This window comes from Dipteris shenzhenensis, chromosome 33, assembly GCF_047967505.1.
Source record: "Dipteris shenzhenensis isolate YYH24624 ecotype China chromosome 33, Dip_SZ_1.0, whole genome shotgun sequence".
Classification (NCBI taxonomy): Eukaryota; Viridiplantae; Streptophyta; class Polypodiopsida; order Gleicheniales; family Dipteridaceae; genus Dipteris; species Dipteris shenzhenensis.
In genome coordinates, this window is record NC_141628.1 from 10,069,611 (window position 1) to 10,092,636 (window position 23,026).

A 23,026-nucleotide genomic window follows, 5' to 3' on the forward strand; every position below is an offset into this window, starting at 1 on the left:
ACCCTTGCTTGCTTCAAACTTGTGCCTCTGCAGGCTATCCATTCACGCTTCTAGCTCCTCAAGATCGCATCCAGCTCTGATACCAATGAAACCTCAATGGAGGGCTTTGCTCAATTAACCACCCAACCATGAGTCCTGAGAGAACCCTCGTCAACCCTGTTGAGAGTTCACGCTCAACATCATGTGATCATGTGTGCATAGCACCATCACGTGATCATATGTGCATAGCACTAACCTTATAGAGTGCTATAAAGGAAAGGGTTAGATCCCCTAACCCTAACCCTAAAAGGGTTTGTATATATTCTATTTTTTCAACTAAATCTAGTGTACAGTTAGTCATTTGTGGTGTGCTCTCTAGCTGTGCCCTCTCTCCTCATCTCCACTCTTCTCCTCTCCCCTCTTCATATTTTGTCATGGTATCAGAGCTTCCTTGCCTTCCGTTGAGGCATTGAGATCATTGTGAGAGTGATCGAGAGATTGAGAGATTGAGTGTTCTTTCACTTCCGTTGAGCGATAGAGAAAATTCTGTCCATTGAGTTGAAGATTTCCGTTCACTTGTTTTGTGAGAGATCTAGTTCTTGAGAGATAGATAGTACTCTAAGAGAGAGATAGGGAGAGATCATACACTTCATGAGAGTTCTATTGAGGAAGAGTCTCTATTCTTTCTGTGAGAATTGAGAGAGGACCTTTGTAGAGAGAAAGAGAAAGATTGCAACTGCTTCAACTCACTTGACCTGCAAGCAGCAGCTCGACTTGCCTCCACTTCTATTGAAGCATTTCCATCTCGGATGTCCCAGTCGACTCCTATCTACAGCGCTTTTGCAGCACATCAATGAGCAAGCCATTGCTTCCCCTACAAACTACATACAAGGTAGATCTCTAGCAGCAAGCTCCTTCTCACAGGTAGCCTCTTCAACTAGCAGCTCTAACGACCTGAGCTTCTGCCAGCACTAGCGACTTCACCGGCTAGCTCTTTACTCTAGCGCACACAACAACTTCCTACGCTCAGCTGCCAACTTTAGCTCTTTACTCTAGCGCACACAACAACTTCCTACGCTCAGCTGCCAACTTTGGCACCTGAGCTTCTGCCAGCACTAGCGACTTCACCGGCTAGCTCTTTACTCTAGCGCACACAACAACTTCCTACGCTCAGCTGCCAACTTTAGCGACCTCTGAGTCCTCCAGTGACTAGCAACTATCCCTTCATAGCTCTCTCCATACGCGGCTACTACGAAGTGCAATGACTTTGCCCACGAATCTTCTCTTTCTTCGCAAGCGCACACGGGCAACCAATGACCATCGACAACTTCAGCTGCAGAGCGACCCAAACGGCAGCGCTTCCATTGCAAAAGAGCGTCCAAGCCTCTCTTGCATTGCGGGCTCATAGCATGACTTCCGAATGACCGGAGCTCCAAAGTCCAGCCTTGCAAGGACAATCAAGCCTTCAACGCCTTCAAGGCTCGATTGCCTTCTCTAGTAGATGGCTCCAGCGACAGTCTGTGCAACGCCTACCTCCAACTAGTTGGAGAGACCCCCAACTAGTCTTTCATCCATTGGCTACTAGCCACCACCAATAGTCCTCAACGACTGGCAAGCCTACCTTCCAAGCGGCTCTCCCACTCATAGGTCGGTCGCTCCTACAACGACTACGTAGCTCCAAAGCCCAGCGTCTTCAACGGCCGCTCCGCGCAACAACGGGTTCATCGCGGGCTCACGAGCCATCTCCGACGACCAATTGCACGCAAGCCTCTCCAACAGAGCCTCTACACCGGCCCTCCAAGCAACGAATCAACGGAGAAGACGACGGAATCTCCAAGATTCCGTCAGAATCTTGGATAGATTCCAGTGCACCATTGGTCGACACGTGGCAGATAGGATAGAACCACGGTCCGGTGAAGATCACCTTGGGTTAACTGGTTGACCCACAGTTGGACATGTGGCACCTTATCTCCAAGTGCCACCTAATCTTATCTGACACGTGGCAGTCGACTGCCACGTCAGCAGCCCACATCAGCATTGCCACGTAGACAGGCCACATCACCAAGCCACATCATCAGGCCACATCATCAAGCCATGTCACCAAGCCACGTCATCAGGCCACATCACCAGGCCACGTCATCAGGCCACGTCATCAGGCCACATCACCAGGCCACATCACCAGGCCACGTCATCACTACCACGTCACCTCTGCCACATCAATAGTGCCACCTCAGCACTGACCCTCTGCAGGCACAGTCTCTTGCCAGGCACACTGTGCACACACTGCATGTGCACACTCCTGCCACCTCAGCACAGAGCTTCACTGGCACACCTCTTGCTTAGCACAGTGCCACATCATCACTGCATGTGACTCACAGTGACACATCATCATTGAGCACATTTGCACTCCTTTTGCCCCTCCACCTAGATCAAGTCATATCTCTTGATCCAGGAAGAATTTGAGGGTGCTCTAAAAAGAAAAGTCGCTCGGTTTTTCGTGCTCTACGCGCTCGTTACATCACGCGCATATTTCGGCGCAAGTTACACTCACATTTGAGCCTCGCCGACAAAACCACTTCCTTCACGCACATTTGCCTCTACATCGACGCATCTGACCCAGCACTTAAAAAGAACAAAAGAAAAGGAATTATTTGCTGCTCTTTCATCGATCGATGGTTGGTTTAGATCTAGATCAAAGTAGACTAGATCACCATAGAGGGGACGCTTTGAATTTCCCCAAGTTGCCAATCTAAGCCATGCCTGAAATTCCCGACTAGTACCTACTCGGAGTTAGTCCATACGCTCACATCCGATTTCACATCATTACATTACCTGAAACCTTACGTTCATCAGTTCAGTGAGCAGACTTCAGAGTTTAGAGGCATTGCAGATTGATTCAGTGGGCAGATATCATTTGATTTCACACACACATGCCACCATTGTAAAGCCTATTTGGCTATCTCACGGCATCGTGCACATCATTTTTAGCCTTGTAAAGCCTCTTGGCTATTCCCGGCATCATTGCCACAAGCCTTGTAACACAGATCAGATTTTATTTACTGCAGTTCTATCTTCACCGACGGTACAGAGATTTCACTTGGCATCTTCAGTGTATTTGCAGTTGATTCATACAGAGTTTTCCAGGACACTTTTTGAGTACATTGTTTGCACCATGTCGACTAGCAACCTCAATCTGGAGGCATCTGCTAAGTTACACAACTCCAATTACGGTACATGGAAATACCGAATGGAGGCCATTCTTGTGCTTCAGGACAAATGGGAGTATGTCGATGGATCTATACCTAGACCATTGGCCGATCTAGCCACCAGTAGCTCTACTCCATCTGTTGTCACAGCACCAGCAACGGGATCTACATCGGGATGTACATCTACACAAACAGTTTCCGCACCATTAGCAGATCCTGCCATTGCCCGAGCTCAAGCAGAATGGGATAAGAAAGACAAGTATGCCTATCACCTGATCAAGCAGAATGTGCAAGATGTCATGCTAGGACAGCTCAATACAGTTAAAACATCAAAAGAAGCATGGGATATGTTCGCAGCTCTCTACGAGTCCAAGAACACATCCAGGATTCTCACCCTGAGAAACCAGATCAACCTGAGTTTCCGCAACAGCAGTGAAACCGGTCATGCTTATGTACTCCGCATCAAAGACTACAACAATCAACTTGCAGCAGCAGGAGAGACTATGAATCCCGCAGAAATGGTTCAAGTAATCCTGAATGGACTAGGAGAAGGATATGAGAATCTAGTCCAGAGTATTGCCATCCAACGGCAAATTCCAACACTGGAAGAACTTCAGTCAGTTCTACTTGGTGAAGAACTCAGGACTCAGGCCATTCAAGCACGTAAAGGTCATTCTAATGATCAGGCATTCACAGCTTCAGATAGAAGTAGAGGCAAAGGAAGAAACAGAGGTAGATCATACCAGAAAAGTGGTCATCATCAACAAAATCAAAGTCAGAATCAGCATCAGCATCATCCTCAGCAACATCAAAATCAGCAAAGAGGAAATCATTCCAACCGAGGAAGATTCCAAGGACGAGGGAATGCATCCACCAATGTGTCAAACATCCAGTGCAACTACTGTCACAAGTTTGGACACTATGAAAGAGATTGCCGCAAGAAGCAGTATGACCAAGGCGGTCAATCCAGCAGTAATCGAGGGAATTCCCGAGGAAGAGGAAATCATCGTGGTGGACACTCTAGTCACAGTCATTTTGCAAATGAACATGGCAATATGTTTCTTGCCTCTATGCACTTTTCTTTATACTTACCCAGTGTTGTGGTGTATGCAAGCTTTAGACTATTGAATTGTTGAGACACTGATTTCAATCCCAAAGAGGATTGCAGCTATCAAGTCGACCAAGTGGAACAGGATCCTTGGTACATCGACAGCGGTGCATCATCTCATATGACAAATCATCAGGAATGGTTCACAGAAATGAAGCCATTAGAAGGTCAAAAGAATGTCATCTACACAGCAAACAATACACCGAATCCGGTTCAAGGGACAGGTGTTATCCCTATGAACAATTTCACTGGTACAAAAGGATTAGTCAAAGATGTGCTCTATGTTTCGAAGCTCAGCAAGAACCTTTTGTCAGTAGGTCAAATGATGGAACACAACTACAAAGTCATCTTCGACGGTGATGAATGCACTATCAGAGACAAATCCAAAAGAGGTCAGCTAGTAGCAAAAGGTGTCAAGGAAGGACGCTTATACAGGATGCTAGCTATAGTACCAGGTAAGCATGCCATGTCAGCTCAAATGCAACAGATGCCACTATCTGCAAAATGGCACAAGAGATATGGTCATGTCAACTTCAAGTACTTGTTAGATCTAAGGAATCAAAATATGGCAATTGGGATTCCGAAGCTACAGTTTCTTGGAAAAGTTTGTGAAGCATGCTGCTTCGGCAAACAAAAGCGAACCAACTTTGTCAGAAGTACCTCTCGTGCACGAGGTATTCTTGATTTGATTCATACAGATGTATGGGGTTATGCCCAGACCCGCAGCATCAATGGTTCACTTTATTACTTGACCTTCATCGACGACTACAACAGATATTGTTGGGTCTACTTTCTGAAAGAGAAATCCGAAGTGTTTTCCAGATTTCAAGAATTCAAAGCCATGGTAGAAAACCAAACAGGCAGAAAGATCAAGGTCATGAGATCAGACAGAGGAGGTGAATACATGTCTTCAGCATTCATGAACTTTTGCAAAAATCACGGCATTCGAAGACAATTCACATGTGCAGATACTCCTCAGCAAAATGCAAGAGCTGAAAGGAAGAATGCGACTTTAGCAGACAGTGCTAGAGCAATGCTTAGTGAAAAGCATCTTTCGAATCAGTATTGGGCAGAAGCAATAGCTACAGCTAACTATTTGCTTAATCGGATTCTTACCGAACCGATACAAGGTATGACTCCTTATGAAGCATTCACTGGACACAAGCCATGCATTGGGCATCTCCGCATATTTGGTTGCATAGCATATGCCCACATACATGATAATCATCGCAGGAAATTGGATGCGAAGTCACGCAAATGCATCATGGTTGGCTACAGTGAAGAAAGCAAAGCATACAAATTGTATGATCCCATCAACCACAAAGTCATTATCTCCAGAGATGTAATCTTCGATGAGGAATCAGAATGGAAAACCTCACCCACACAGGAGATAGAAGCATCGACTTCACAGTCATCTACAGGACAGGTTGATGAAGAAGAGCAAGAATTGCCAGCAACACCCCAAGCAGCGCCACAGCAGCTCAGACGGTCTACTAGGGAAAGCAGACCACCAGCCAGATTGACATATGCTCAGAAAGGCAAAGCAATTCAGGTGGAAACCACCAACTATGCTCTTATGACTACCATCATGGCTACAGAAGAGCCAGTGTACTTCGAAGACGTAGTAGACAAGCCAGAATGGCAAACTGCTATGAATGAAGAAATGGATGCTTTGTATAAAAATAACACTTGGGAATTATGCGACCTTCCACCAGTGAAGAAGGCCATAGCCAACAAATGGGTATACAAAGTGAAGTACAATCCAGATGGCAGCATTCAGAGATACAAAGCCAGATTAGTTGCAAAAGGATTTGCACAACAATATGGTCAAGATTATGATGAGACTTATGCTCCAGTAGCAAAGATGGATTCCATACGGTTCTTGATATCACTAGCGACACTCAGTAAATGGAATGTGTATCAGCTCGATGTTAAGAATGCATTTCTCAATGGTTATCTAGACGAGGAAGTCTACATGCAACAACCAGGCTGGTTATGTTGAACCAGGAAAGGAGAACAAGGTTTGCCATCTCAAGAAAAGTCTCTATGGCTTAAAGCAAGCACCCCGAAGTTGGTACAGCAAAATTGACAAGTATTTTCCTGATCTGGGATACATTAAGTCCAATGCAGATCATACTCTCTACTACAAAGTTCAAGGGGACGACATTACTATTGCACTTTTGTACGTAGATGATCTGATTGTGACAGGAAGCAAGGATAGCTTCATCAAAAAACTAAAACAAGACTTATCTGCAGAGTTCGACATGAAAGATCTTGGACTTATGCACTATTGTCTTGGAATTGAGTTCTGGAGAGATTCAGATAGCACATTCATGAGTCAGCTCAAATATGTTGATAGCCTCCTGAAGAAGTTTCATATGGCAAATTGCAAGATTGCAGCCACTCCCATGGAACAGAGTTTGAAACTTACTAAAGATTTAGAAAAGCCTACAGTAAATGACAGATACTACAGGCAACTCATTGGATCTCTTATATATCTGACAATCACACGGCCAGATATTTGTTATGCAGTAAGCTCACTAGCACAGTTTATGGCAAATCCAAAACAGTCTCACTGGAATGCAGCCAAAAGAGTCTTGAGATACATCAGAGGTACAAGACAGTTTGGGATAGAATACAGAGGAAGTCATCCACGGTTGCATGGATACTGTGATAGTGACTATGCTGGAGATCATGAGACCAGGAGATCGACACAGGGATATGCATTTTTCCTTGGTCAAGGTGCTATATCATGGTTGTCCAACAAACAGCCAACTGTTTCTTTGTCTTCGACTGAAGCAGAATATAGAGCACTCACTATAGGTGCATGTGAGGCTATATGGCTCAGAAGACTATTGTCAGAAACAGATTACTTTGATGAGTCAAAGCCAACAAAAAAAAAATACTGTGATAATCAATCGGCTCAAGCATTGGCCAAAAATCCAGTATATCACTCCAGGACAAAGCACATTGATGTCAGACAGCACTTCATCAGAGAAAGAGTGTTACTTGGTGACATCACACTGCAGCATTGTGATAGCAAAGAAAATGTTGCAGACATCTTTACCAAACCACTCGGTAAAGAGCTATTCGAGAAACACCGACTAGCTCTTGGTTTGACGCAGAGGAAGGACATTCCCATTAAAGGGGTGTGATGGAATGTAATGCTCAGTCCTTCTTCGATTCCCCAGAATCATCATCTTGAGGGAAGGCCTACTTCATGATGTTGATCTTGAGGGAAGGTGTTGAGAGTTCACGCTCAACATCATGTGATCATGTGTGCATAGCACCATCACGTGATCATATGTGCATAGCACTAACCTTATAGAGTGCTATAGAGGAAAGGGTTAGATCCCCTAACCCTAACCCTAAAAGGGTTTGTATATGCCAATGCCTGCAACACCAACTATTTAATTTTCAAATTTGGCTACTTGATGTGGATTAATGTAGCTTGATTGATTTGAACAATCTAATGTAGTAGATTTTCTAGAGAAGTACTTAATCCAATATGCAGTCCTAGTCTTTCACATTGCTCACACCGTTGGATTTGCAATGATGCAAAAGTCAAGTCCCCAATACAAGCAACATACAATGATATCTATCTTATGTGCCCCTCTTATGCCAACTAGCTTTAGTGTTTTGAAGCAAAAAATTTGTCTTTGGACTGTTGGCAAACCTCAAAGTCCATCACCAATAAGATGACTTAAATTGAATGGCAATAACTAAAAAATAGAACTCACACCCAATGTATATTACTTGCCTAAACCGATAAATTACCCTAATGAGCTATCATGTCCTCCTACCAATACATCCATCAGTCCAAGAATGGAATATCATTTTCTTGGTCATGGTTGTGTCTCCATCATGCTCAGCATTGAATCCAATGTGAACGATCTCTGGACCTTGCCACTTTTTCGACAAAAATTAGCCTCAATAGTAGTGAGTTGGAAATTCTTACCACTTAGATGGAAGTGATGATAACCTCGCTAAATAAGCACATTGAGACATTTTCTAGGAAGCTATTTATCCTTTTGTGCAAGAATGGCTTCATCAATGACAGCTTCAATCAGCTTCGTAAATTTTATTGTCAGTCAAGCCAAGTCTTTCCTGCAAGGCTAGAAATGAGTTCATAAAAGAGTGTGCTGACCCTTAAGCCTAGGTGAGAGACATTCAAAATGCCTCAACAACTTACACAACACATCAAGGTTACAACAACCAAGATTTGGAAGCAATGATGCCCCATTATGGGAACATTGCAACACAAATACATTACAAGCATATTAGTAGTATTTGCATGAAATGATGACAAAACAAAAATCAATAGAAGAGCTAGAGAGCTAGAAATTTTTGTAAGATCATACTGTAACCATTTCAAGAAGGGGGTGATAGAAGGGAGGGGGGAGGAAGCATACACACATGGGAGGTAGGATAAAAAAATGGTAGAAGTGGTTGGCTATGGCAGAAGCATACACACAATGGGAGGTAGGATAAAAATATGTCCATCGTGAAGCGCTCAAGCTAGGTCTTGGCTCCGGGTAACCAACACACTTGATGTCCGAGATATGTTTTTGGTGCAATTAAAGTTGATAAAAGACAGAGGAAGTGTTGCACTAAGGGCTTCTCTATGGGTCAAAAATTGAGCATATTCCTGTCGGAGTCTAGGTGCAAAAATTTACCTACAAGGGTTGAGGATGGCCAAGGAGCTTGAGTTGCCAAGAAGAGCGTCATACCCTCCTCTATTAGTCCTTCCATAAAGCGGGATGTCAAGGATTGCTGCATTTCCACCCAATACCCAACACCTAGGAAGGAACGAGGAGCTCTACCATTGTAACCGAGAATTGGATAGAGAATGATGCTGCCAAGGTAGAGAACATTGCTACAAGGCAATTCATTAATGCATTGGTTTATGTGGGCAAAAGATGGAGTGGGGGGGTGAGCTCTTTGGAAAATGCAACAAGGAGAGGACTTGAACAATTCTTTTACTACATCACGATGTGATACAACGAGAGAAATGTATTAAAAAGCATACAGATTTGAGATTTGTAAAATTTATAGCCGATTAGTTTCACAGGGGGTGGAGAGAGAGAGAGAGAGAGAGAGAGAGAGAGGTGGACATGTGGTGTGATGGCGGGCGGGAAGGATTTTGAGGGCTTTTGAAAGATGCAATTCGAACAAATTTTTAGTAGAGTTTTAGTACGAGAGCAAGTGAGGTCCTGCAGAATGAGGCTTTCTATTTAAATAGGAGACTTGTTAAACTAGAGGGTCAGCTTTAGCCATAGCGCAATGATGACTAGTGTTAATAAAGTAGGGACTGGCATTATCGGGGGAATATATAAGTGACTCAGTGTGTTAATAAAGCAACAGGTAAGTGTTATTATAGTAGTGGTTGGCTTTATTAAAGCAGCAATTGGCATTAGCGGGGGCGTTATCTGTAAAGAGCAACTAGCATTGATATGGCAGTGACTAGCTTTATTTTTAGCGTAGTAGGTGTGGAGTCATTGCGTTATCAGTATAGCAGTGAGACTGAGTTAGTCGTCTTGTTATTTATCTCAATGCATTACTTTTATAGCAATGATTCAACATTGTGGGCCATGTTGAGGAATTTGACTGCCTGATTGACTTCCCTAGACTTCACCTAAGTGTTTGCTAGTGCATGTGAAGTGGTACAAATGATACGATGGTGGAAGCTGAAAGTAATTTTATATGATCCTGGCCGTGTGTTGGTGAGTGAGTGACTTGGTGAATGGAGCGTGAGTGAACCCATGGAGCCTAGTAACCTGGTGGAGATGGACTAAACCCATATGGCATGGAGACCTTAGGACTTGACAGTGAATTACGTGAGCTCCAATATGTGACATGAACCAACCCCTATTCTCACCTATGACCTTGACTCTCTAGTGTCATCTAGACCTCGTGCATGGACGATGGACCGAAAACCTCAAGATTCAAAATACCGTGCATCTCTAGGTAGCATACTTGCCTATGCTCCTATAAAGAGCATTCGATAAGCCTGCAGTAGAAGGGGTGTCGCACATCCATTGGTGACTTCTTCAACTAATTGTAGCACTGCTTAAAGTTTGGCATAAACTTGTGGAATCCACCAAGATCAAGAAGTTGTTGTGAGGGAATTGGCATTCTCATCCCATGGTTGCAATGCGGGAACAACAATAGGTTCTTGTGGGTCTGTCACCTTTTTAGGAACAGGCCCTTGTGGGTCTAGCATCTTTGGTGTTGTCGAAGCAGAAGGAAAATATGAAACTGAGAGAGCACACTTTAGAACCCAACGGGCCTCGCTTTTTCCTTCGAGCACAATAGGTTCTTGTGGTACTGTCCCCTTTCTAGGACAAGTTCTTGTGTAACTGCCATAACTATTTGTGTTAATGTTTCTCATAGCATGATCACTCTCAAGGCTACAAGGGAGAGTCCCATGGTCGTATATTTTCCACATTCATCTATGAGCTTCCAACAGTAGGTTCGTGTGTATCTACTTCCTTTTTAGAGGCAGTTTCTTGTGGCACAATTGTGGTCTTTGCCATGGATGATGTAGGGCATTGAGAGTGGTACACATTGGAGACTTGTGCATTCGGGGCACCCATATGAAGGTGTTTCCTTGGTAGAATCCTTGAGCTTCTAGCAAATTTTTGGGTATCCACTAGGAATGTTGCTGTTGTTGGCCTTTCGTTGCTACAAGAACCGGTCTTCCTCCATGACTTAGCTTGACCCTTTGTGGATGGAGAATGGGATTGGAGAGGTGGAACTACATTCTTAATTGGATTTGGCATGACCTCAGAGGCAGAAGCAGAGACTATATCCTTTGAGAGCCAGTAAAAACTCTTGTCATTATGTGTGATTGGTGCAACTGTGGTAGGCCCATTCTTTTTTGTCGGTATGGCTACAGTTAGATTTGAAGTAGCGGCTACAGTAGATAAGGGAGTCATTGTTGGGATTGCTGGGATCATAGGCTACTTGTTGTTTTCCTTTGTTACAGGAGGTGCTGGAATGGAATTCACTTCATCGATTGGTGACAACCGAGGTGCGGTTGTCATTGGCTAGAGTCGCCATACATTCTTGCCAATCATTTTGGCAGTTCACTGCCCAGCACCATGTTCACCTAAGAATGACTTATTCCTCCATGGCACCTGCTAGCATAACATAAAACCTACTTGCCATGCAATGATTATTAAGGGACAAATAAATTTCAATGCAACCTATAGCGGGTGATATTTTTTCATTTACTGCATGTACCATAGCAAGCGTGCGTTCCAGGGTTACCTTGAATGGTTATTAAGAAATAAAGAAATTTCAGTGCAACATATAGCGGGTGATATTTTTTCATTTACTGCATGTACCATAACAAGTGTGCGTTCCACGGTTACCTTGAATGTTAGCAGCCTGATACAAATTTTGTAAGAGATTAAGTTGTGGCTGGCACCAGGATCGATGAAGGCATCGACTGAGCATATCATATCCCTACACAATTGAAAATTGGATTGTACCCTTGCAAGGGCAATGGTCAGGTCCTCCATGGGGTTTAACTCTTCCACTCATGCCTTATAAATTGATATAAGTCCTAAATTTTTTGCTTTGGCCTGATACGCCCTAGCCTCTTCTAACCTTGCCGCTTCATTTGGAAAACTTCCTTTTTAAATTACTGTTCCCGATGGATGGCCTGCAACGTCTGTATTGTTAAGGGGTTGTAGTAGTGCTTAAGCTTACTACCATTAATATATCCATCCATCTCGGTACCATCAAGGGTTGCAATCCTATAGGACCCCTGAGGTGTGATTTCTACAACTCGGTATGGACCCATGTCATGGTATTTCAACTTTTGCTTAGTGTTCCTTATGCCATATAGAAGCATGACATCACCGTCCTTTAGGTCCTTATTTTGTAGGTTGCGGTCAAACCATTTTTTGCAGCATAGCTTCTCCACTTTATGCCATAGGTTGCCCTCAATCTTGTTTCATCCAGCTTTTCAAGCTTTATTCATCTCTCAGAGATTACCTCATCAGATATTCGATCTCTAATTGTGACTCTGAGGCTTGGCACAATGAATTCCATTGGCATTACTTATTCTACCTCAAATTCTAGGCTAAAGGGTGTGCAGTTCATAGCAACCTTGTAGGCTATAATGCCCATAGTGGGGCAGGGTGAGTTTGTGCTCCCAGTCATTTACAAAGTGCGTCCCTTGGTTACCCACAATTTCAAGTGGAAGGCCGAAGTGGGATATTACATTTTTGTATAGGAACTTAGTGGTTGCCCTTGTATCCACTTTCCTCCAGGTCCTAGCCTCTTCCCACTTGGTAAAATAGTCAGTGGCCACCATAATATAACATGCCTGAGTCCCTTAGCGGCTAGACTACTCGGACCTACAAAATCTATCTGGGCCACTTTTCAAAAGGTTGGTTAGTGATAACTCTGGTCAAAGGCATGTAATCCTGGCTATAAAGTATGGAGATGGATTGGTAGGGATCATAGTGTTTAACAAACTCAACTACATCTGCAAAGAGCATTGGCAACCATAATCCATCTTGTAATACTTTACAGTCGATAAGCTCTCTTGCAAAGTGGGCTCCAGCAATGCTTGAATTAGCTTCCTCTAGAACTTCTAAAAATTCATCTTCTCAAACATGTCGATGCATAATGCTGTCTTTTCTCATCTGGTAGAGTTGTCTGGCTATTAATTGATATGGGACAGCATCCTTGATCAATTTTGTAGCCCTATCTTTGTTGAGTGTCTTGTCCTAAGGAAATCCATTGGCCAAGAAGTGTTAGATTTTCTGTGCCCACTCTGAAATCAAGTCAATCAGGAATAACGAGACATCTGGAAGATCATCTTCCACTCCTTTCTAGGTTCTCCATGGGAATTCAAGACATATGATCAGCCATGAAGTGTGTGTCTCCCTTATTAACTGCTGCCAATGTGAAATCAAATTCTAGGAGGATGAGCATCCACCGCGTGATGCAACCTGTCATGCATGGTTTATTGACTAAGTAAAGAAGAGCTTGGTGGTCCACAAAGAAGAAAAACTTGTTGGATAACAAGTAATGCCTAAACATTTTAACCGCATACACCATGGCTAGTCATTCATGTTTGGTTGTGGTGTAGTTCATCTTGGCATCATTCACATGGCGACTAGCAAAGTATATTGGATAGTCCAACTTAAACTCACCTAGTTGTGCCAATACACACCTTATCACGAATTTAGAAGCATCAATGTGGACATAAAAGACCAAGTCCCAATTGGGTGCACGCAAAATCAAGATTGATGCCAAGACTAACTTAAGGGTCTCGTAGGATAGCTGACACTCTTTTGTCCAATGGAATACGATCAATAATTTGTACAAGGGGCAAGCGATTTTGGCATAATTGTAAATAAATATGTGGTAGTAGCTCGTATGCCCAGTGAATTGATGTACACCCTTTGCCTTCATGAGTGGGGGGAATTCTAGAATAAGTTAAAGTTTGTGGAAATTCCATTTTGGGACACTACATGCCCAAGAATAACCCCATGTAACTGGCACTTCAAGGGGTTGAGTGAGATTTGGTAGAGATGACATCTCTCGAATACAAGTCTCAAATACTTGAGATGATCCTCCCATTTGCAATGGACACACAAGTCATCTAGAAAAACCTCTAGAAAATCTCTGAGGTGCTCTTTGAAGGCCATTATCATCAACCTTTGGAATGTCATGGGAGTGTTAGTAAGTCCGAAGACCATTAATTTTGGGAATAGACTCCCCATTCCATGGCGAATGTAGTTTTATGATGATCTTACGGTGCTATGGACACTTGATTGTATCCTAAGAACCCATCTAAGAATTTGTGTGCTTCTTTGCTGGCAACTCTTTCCAAGACATGCTCCATGAAGGGTAGCGGGTAATGATCCTTATGAGTCATAGCATTTACATTCTTGAGATCAATGTATACTCTAACCTTGCCATTCTTTTTTAGTACTATGATGATGGGGGACACCCAATTGGTATGCTCAATCTCATAAATGAACCCTGTGTCAATTTTCTTTTGTATCTCTTCTCAGATACTCATCGCATATTTTGGGTTCATTGGATAGGGTCGTTGCTGCACCGGTCTGATGTCATCCATCATAGTAATGGGACGTTGTACAACTTTCATATTCATATACATCCAGGCAAAATAGTCTTGAATGTGTAGTCTCAACGGTGACTCACGTTTTATGGGGATATTGAAGGAATGCTGATGAAGCCTCCACTCCAAGCTACTCCTTGTGAGAACAATGCAAAGCCCATGGGCATGGACACTGTCATTATAGACACTTCACCCTCAATGGTTTGTACCCATCTGATCCCAACCTGACAATTGGATCACTCTCAATTTGTTTGCACAACTTAGAGAGGATGAATATGCATGACCTTGGAGACCTTGCTATACTGATGGGATTCCAAGAAGCCGTGCCCGCATTCTAAATGCTCTATGCTCAAGAAACACTTTGCAATCCCATTATAGTTCTGAAGGTGCACATATTTCCACAAGGGGACCTGCTTGTCTGAAATTGTAGATGCCACAATCACAAATGCAAAATTTCTAGAGACTATACCAGAGAGTGACTCGAAGTCTTCCATGGATGCCATGACAACTTCCATTGCGAGGACTACAGACACATGTAGGAATTTGTTGCCGTCAGCTACTCGTGAAAACCCACCCTCTTCAAATGGAAGTGTTGTTGTTGAGCCAATATACCAAAATTTGCCAGAGAACTTGCTACTCTAGCTAGATAATTATGGGTCTGAGAACAAAAATAGATACTTGTTTGCATACCTTTCTCTTCTTGTAGTAAGGGCCATTTTCAAGATAGTACAATTGGGCTTCTTGATGGTAGGGCACACACATGAGGACATTGATGCAATGTTCAATAGGTTCTCTGAGAGTTTACAAGTGGGACAAATGTTCACGTTCCCTCATCTGATGGATACATTCAAAAAATGTACATCAGCTTCTCCAACACCATTTCTTCTTACACGGCTTCCTGACGTCAACTCTTATGTGGATGGATGTGATGGGCAAGAAATGTTGGTTGGTCATGCAAATCCATTACAATTTCAATTTTTCATGCAAGGTGAGAGACCTATGATGCAGTACAAGGTGCATCCAAAATCACCGAACTGGTGAAGGGGGAATTGAGCTGTGGAAGAAAGATAGTGAGGTCGACCATTGTTGCCTACAGGTTGCCCGGATATACTGCCAATGGCTGCATTTGTGAGAGATCACTTGCAAGTAATATCAGGGATAAAGGATTACATTAAGTTTTGGGAGAGATGTGCAAGTGGAAAGAATGCATCGTATAAGTCCTACATTAGGCCAATGATAGACTATTGGAAAACCATGATCAGTGAACTTGAATAGGAAAACATCTAAGAGATAGGAGTGTACAGAGATTTTTGGCCAAGAACACAATCTCCTGTTGAGGAGGAGGATATAGATGCTTGCAATGGAATGATCACTATTGTGGGCCTCTAAAAGGTAAGCCAAGGGAAGAGTTTAGACCAATGGTGGATGTTAAGCAAGGTGACTTTGTCTTGGTGAGGCCATTAGACCCTGCATACCCCATATGGCTTGGGGTTGCCATATCAAGTGCCGAGATGGATGCTGCATGTCCTAACTTCAAGAAATTATTAATTCAGTATTGGGCACCATCAGTTAAGAGAAAGGGGCTCAGTGATGCAAATGCCTATGTTGACTACTAGAACAAGTATTGGACAGAGAATAGGTTGGATCCATAGGTGTGGGAGTGTATTGATGCAGTGGTCTAGTCGTGGTAAAAGCCGTAAATAGACCCAAGAAGATTAAGATTCCATAGAATGTATGTATCAAAGCACAAGAGAGATTGCTTGGTACCAAAGGATAGAAAATGGTGATCATTTTCTCTTTCTTGATCTCCCAGACTTCCATTTTAATATGTGTTCTCATGTGATATTTCTCAATCATTGTTATCCTATCGATGTATATTTGCATATTATTAATATGACAATTTTCAGAAGCTGTCTTTCACCAACAACTACTTTGTTTCTAGTGGTTCACTTTCCATGGTGTTTGTTAACACCACCAATTGGTGTTTATTAACACCTCAAGTAAAATATACATGTTGTCCCCAAACGGTGTTTCTTAACACCACCAAATACACGATTTTCAAACTCTGCAACAAATGCTTTATTCTGGTTGTTATACCCAATGAAACATTTCACAACCAATGAAGTTTTTCATAACCATTGGAGTTTCCAAAAAATAATATATTTCAATATTGGCAAAATTCCCACAATCAATGAAACTTTTCCCAATTTTAATGAAACCTTTACCAAATTTAATGAAATCCACCCAATTTCAAAATTCCCAAAATGCAACTTTTGTCCCATTTTATCTAATACGGTATTCCCTTTTCTCTATTCAACCAAGTGGCATCGCTTTTGAATCCTTGGGAAAGGTCTTAAGTGTCAAAAGGGAGCAGTTTATTAATCCAAGGTGAAATCCTCAAGTTTGTGTGCAATTAGACCTTGCTAACAGAGATGGTGCTGCTTAATTGAAGACGAGACATTATAACGAGAAAACCCTTGACCTAGAAAAGTCATCCGAATTCATATTTTCTATGTGGACTATCCCCAGGGGATTCACAGGGGGAAACTTATGATATCACATGAGTGTACAATAGGGGGTTTTTTTGAAATGAGGCATAAGCTTATACATTAGGGGTGGGGGCCTGCGTAACTAGTCCGAACAAGTTTGGTTTTGTTTATGGTTTTAAATAGTCATAGGGAAAGTAATCAAAATTTGCTTTTTGTGTAATCTAAATGCTTGAGAAATAACGTAGATTTAAGGAAAGGGGGGGACATAATAGAATTTTGGTGGTATCTTATAAGCTTAAATAGGGGTGTTTTATCATCCTACATGGATCTTAAATACGGGGTTTTCTTGAAGTTCATGCATGCAGGTGATGCCCCCCTTTAATGAAGAGTGAATCCCCCAGGGGACTATCGATTCACACACTTAAAAGTTATCCCATCAAGAATTCAGAAGAAAAAACTCCAATAGTCCCCTCTGTGACTACTCCTCAGGATAAGTGGATACCAAAGACCACTTCTCCCCTCCTAGCTGAGTAAGGCCCTTTTGGTTCCTTGTAGATGTTGGCAAAAAATGGAATCACCAGAGATACCTCACTTATCCCTATTGAGCAAGGTAATTCAAGTTCTTCTCAGAAGCTGGCTAGAAAAGAGAGCATTAAAGACAAAGCGCATGTTGGTAATATCAAATCTACTCACCAAGATTGTTCTACTCCTCTGGTCAATAATGCCTTTAATGCTCTTGAGGTCTTGCCACCAGAGTATATGGTTATAGAAAAACCCAAGTGCAAAATGGGTGAGGGGGGCTAGTCCAAGGAATTTGAGGATGAGATGCTGAAGAGTGACGCTATGCTTTCTGACGAGGTAGACCCAGAAGAAGAACTTCCTCCCCACCCAAATGCTGAGAAAGATATTGTTGTCAAAGGGAGAGTTGTGGCTCAACTCCACTCTAAAAGAAGACTATATCATGCTAAGCACCCTATTGTAGTTCCTAACCCCAGGGCCAAAAAGGGACCAAAGAAGCATGTTAAATAAATCAATGTCTTTCCTCACACTCAATGTGTGTGGACTAACTGATCCTACTAGAGAGGGTCTCATTGCTAGGTGGTTGAAAGAGAATCTCTTGTATCCCACCTTTTTATCTCTACAAGAGGTCAGATCTGCAAAAATAGACCTCGAATTTAGATTAAAATCTATAGACAAGAGAAGAAAGTGGTTTTTCACGAATCATGAGGCTAGAAAGGAGGCACAACTATTGGCATCCTTTCGCATCATGAGCAAATGGTCAGTAGATTTGTTACTGACACACAACTATGGAATGGATTTTCCTTATGGGTGATCTTAGTTTATGCACCCTCTAATGCACAGGACCATGTCTTTGCTTGGCAGTCAATAGAGCGTCTAGATGGAAATGTCTTCTTGATGGGAGACTTCAATATGTTAGATTTCAGAAAGGGTAGATGGAAGGGCATGGGCAATTTAGTAAGGGGTGCTGAACTACAGGTGTGGGAGGACCTTAAAGACTCCCTTCGATTGGTTGACCCTTGACTCTGTTGACATGTTCACATGGTCCAACAAACAATTCAGAGATTACAGGAGAGAAGCACGTCTTGACAAATGTTACGTCGCTCACTTTCCTTTGCTTAACATTTCTAAAATTGATGTACAGAATTTTTATAATCTTGTTCTTTTTTATCACAAACCTGTTACTGGCAACCAGCAACTTCTTCAGTAATAGTCCAAGAAAAGACAAGCCCCATTTCGTCTCCTTTGCTGCAAAGGAACCTCATCCCAATGGAGCCCTTAAGGCCTTAATGCACTAGGTCCCGAAAGGGAACACCATGTCAAGGTTGCCAAAAAGCACCTATGTTGGTGCTGTTAGTGGAGGAGGCAGAAGCCTTTTCAAGGCTCAGACGAAGCCTGGGAATAGCTCACACTACAAGCCAAGAGAATCTTTAGCAGCACCACGTCTGCCCACTGGCACAGAATCAACAAATCTCTCTCCCTCCTTTGATCCAAACACTTCAAACGCTTCATAGCCTCTCAAACGTAAGCTTCCAATAGTCAAGGTACACAATGGATTACTTAACGAAACAACAAAATGGCTCTATTCATGCAATGTTGTAGGCTACATTCACAGCCCCAGACCACCCGCATTGTTTCTTGAAGGATGGGTCCGTAAGTTCTGGTCATGCAAAGGTCTGGTAGTCACAACCATTCGCTTCCTCAAAAATAGGTATATTGTTTTCATCTTTGAAAACCCAGACTCATAGCTAAATCAAAAGCAAAGCAAAGTGCTTGCACATCGCAACTATTAGTGTCATTAGATACTTACATGTGTGTATGTTTTTGTGTTATATATGTGTAATGGATAAAGTATAATTTTGCGATGGAGACTACAAAAGCAATCAAGAACAGTCATGATATGGAGACCCAAGAAGGAAATAATGAGTTCGATCATGTTGACAACAAAGAAGGAGATAAGAAGTTGGAGCATGTGGAGAGCAAAGGAGAGAAATAAATTGATTTGGAAAAATATTTACTTGGCATAAGTTCTTCTCTTCTCTCTCTCTCTCTCTCTCTCTCTCTCTCTCTCTCTCTCTCTCTCTACACACACATGCATGCATGCGCACATGCGCATGCACATATACATACATACATACATATATATATATATATATTTTTTAAATTTACATATATGTATGTATGTATGTATGTATGTATGTATGTATGCACACACACACACACACACACACACACACACACACACACACATAATCATTTTGTAATTGGAGATGGTGCAAATAACCATTCAATTTGATGTTCTAGATTCAACAATACCTATATTGACAAGATGCAATTTTGTTGCATATGAGTTTGGATAATAAGGAGACTATTTCTTTTGGTGATGATTATGATTTGGCTCAAGATGATTTGAATGAGGTAGAATCAAAAGAAGAAGAGAAAAATATTAAAGTACACTCATTTTCAAGTGGAGTTGTTGGCTCACAAACTTGTAACACAAAGTTGTTACACAAAGTCGTAACACAAAGTTGTGTCTAGAAGTTGTAACACAAAGTTGCAACACAAAGTTGTATCACAAAGTTGTAACATCTTCTCTTTCTTCATAAGTTCATGTTGGCACAGAGTCAACATACTCCCGGATCCATTTGATTACCCGTCCTCGGGTTATGGCTTATTGCGATCACGTACCTGGGTTGCCATGTTTTTAGTCCAGTGGCTGTGGAACTTGTGACGTGCCAGTCGATCCTGCTGTAGAGCCTTAGCACCATACAATTTTTGTGCAGTTTCTAGGTAGCCTGTATCTACCATTTGCTCGAACAGAGATATGTGGCGTGCCTCCAAGAAGATCACTCTTTGATAGAGTCGGCTTGTAATCTGAGCATCAATCCGTTCATTGGGATTAAAGCTTAGTGGAGACAAATGGGAATCAAGGTAACATGGGACCTCCAGAATTAATGCTAATGTTTTGCAGAATATGGCACTTTGGTGAAGGAAGCGATCAATGTTGCCGCGCATTGTTTGTTCATGCTGCTGAAGTGCTCGGATCATGGCGCCTTGGATAGTCCATTCTACACCAGAGTAGGGTTCAATCATTGGCCAATTAATGACTCGATCTTCAGCCAAAGTGTGTATGTTGGCTTCCCATCTTTTACGCCGTGGAACTGCATAGAATTTGGGATGGGTTCTGAGACAGGGAGGTGCCCGCAAGTACTCCTTTAAGAAGCTTACATCAAAGAGCTTGGGACGGCGCCAATCAGGTTGTGGATCCAATTTGCTAATCCAACCTTCACTTATTTGGTGCTGACGAAGATTGGTAGGAAAGTTATACCCAGGGTCCATCCACCGCGAGTTTTCATATCAGGATATTTGCTCCAAAATTCCTTGATGGGGTTACTGGGAAGTGGTATCTCATCAAAATCATACCCATCATTGGAACTTGGCATGGGTGTACGAATTGGATTATCCGGATCTTGATATTCAAAATCAAATACTGCATCATTTTCTGCTGATGGAAGCACCAGAAGTGTCAGAGGTGATGACGGGGCCGCAGGGGACATGGGGGAGAAATATGGCTGAGTGATAGTGGCGGAAGGGGGAGCAGAGGGGAGGGGGGGAAGAAATGGGCAAATGGTTTGAGCAGCTTGGTAATCCTCAAGGGTAGGATTAGCAAGGGAGGGGAAAAAGCTAGGTGTGAGGGGCTCGTAAGTTTGTGACTGTTGGGTAAGTTGAAAATGGTGAGAGGCATGAGCAAAGAGACGATGGAGGGAATAGATGTTAGGATGGAGCTCGGGGAAGGTTAAGAGGGTGGTAGCAGCAAGGGGAAGTGAGGTTATGATGTTGGCAGAAAGAGTGGTTAGATATGGAAAGTTGGATGTGAGATAGGCCTTGTCATCGTCCGACACTTCTTTTTGCTGGTGCGATGGGATGATCAGCTGCATGGGTTGGATGTCGGTTATGTCATGCCGTGCAAATAATAGGGATGGCCTTTGCAGCAACGGCAACAAACCTGCAATAACCCTGAGGGGAGGACTACCCATGAGGCAGGCATATGCAATGAAAGCATCCGTCCTGAGAGTTATAAACCCGACATGTGTAGACAGGCAGAAGATATTCTTCTCATCTTCAGACAAGTCTTGGCAAATTATGCGCAGGGTTTTAATCCCGATGGATCGTTTCCAGTTGATTGTTGGTTGAGCAGATATGATCTTGAGTTGGAGTTGCTTCCATTGGATAAGCACGCGTGCGTGGAGGTGATCTTCCATTTGTAGAGCAGCCACAAGCTCTTCATACACCATGGTTGTGCATTGTAGTGGGCCATCATTGGTGTTGTCTTCCAATGTCTCATTGTTGTGCACTAGCAATTGGAGTTCAAGCTTGGAGATGGCTATTTTTTGGGAGTGCATCTCATTCATCTTTTCCTTGTACTGATGGTAGATGGTTGTGTATGCCTCTTTAAGCTTTTTCATTTGCAAGGTGACCTTTGCCTGTTGAGGAATGTCTTCAGTGGTATTGGACCATTGGTCCAAGAATTGGGCTTGTGAAGTGCTGGCCTCTTGAACAGTAGCAAGTTGGTCTTTTAAGAGTCGGCATTCCCTTGTAAGCTCATCAATACTAAAGGCACGTACTGCCAAAGATTGTTGCATGTCTTCAAGCTTGTCCTTGCAATCCTGGAGCTCTTCTTCTTTGTGAATGAGAGTGAGTCGAGCTTGTGCCACTTTCTCTATTTGTTGCGCATGTGCAGTTGTCAGGGAGTTATAGGAGGTCTGTAGGATTGCCATTGCTTCTACTGCCGTAGTCAGCTGTGTTTGACTTTGATGGAGGTTGGATGTCACATCCCTTACGGCCTTCTCTTGAGCTTGGAGAGCCTGGTTCATGCGCACTTCTTCTACCTCCTTCTCATCTATCTGCGCCCGAAGTGCCTTGACCTCTATGGCAATTGCCTGGAATTGGTCTTCGATTTCTGATGCCGTCTGCATTTCCAACTCTCTTGCATATGCTTCCTTAGCCAAGCTAGTGAAGAGTTCTGACATTTGGATCATTTGGCTAGCTTGATGTTGGAGAATGACAGATGGTGATGAGGTCTGGCGATATTGCTGATACAAGTGGTGCCCATGTAGCCATCCCGAGGGTTCTGTAGTACTTGGGGGAGGTTGTTCCAATGGCATGTCACTTCCTTGTGGACAATAGTCATACTGCTGATCTGGCACGAGCTCTCCTTGGGGCTCATCGACTGGCATGGCGTCGATGGGCGGTTCGAGTGCTGATGTGGTCTCAAGCTCTGGTGCTGATCGTTCCTCAGGTTCGGGTGCCAACCTTGTCTCGAGCTCGGGTTGGTGCTGTTGGTGGAGACTTAGTGGTTGTAGTTGTGCACCGAGCTGAAGCATTTCCTGGGGCAATTCTGCAATCCTGCTTTCCAGAATAGGGACTTCTGTTAAGGCATCTGTACTTATCAATGTGATAGCTGGAGCAGTTGATGATGACTCCCATACTGGTGAGAAGGGTATGTCCAACTCCTCAATTGGCTTTGGAGACTGGGGCAGAGTCATTTCTCTTTCTTGTAGTTCTTTTTTGATGATGATAGCCAATAAGTGCGGAATTTTACATTTCTGGCCTGAAG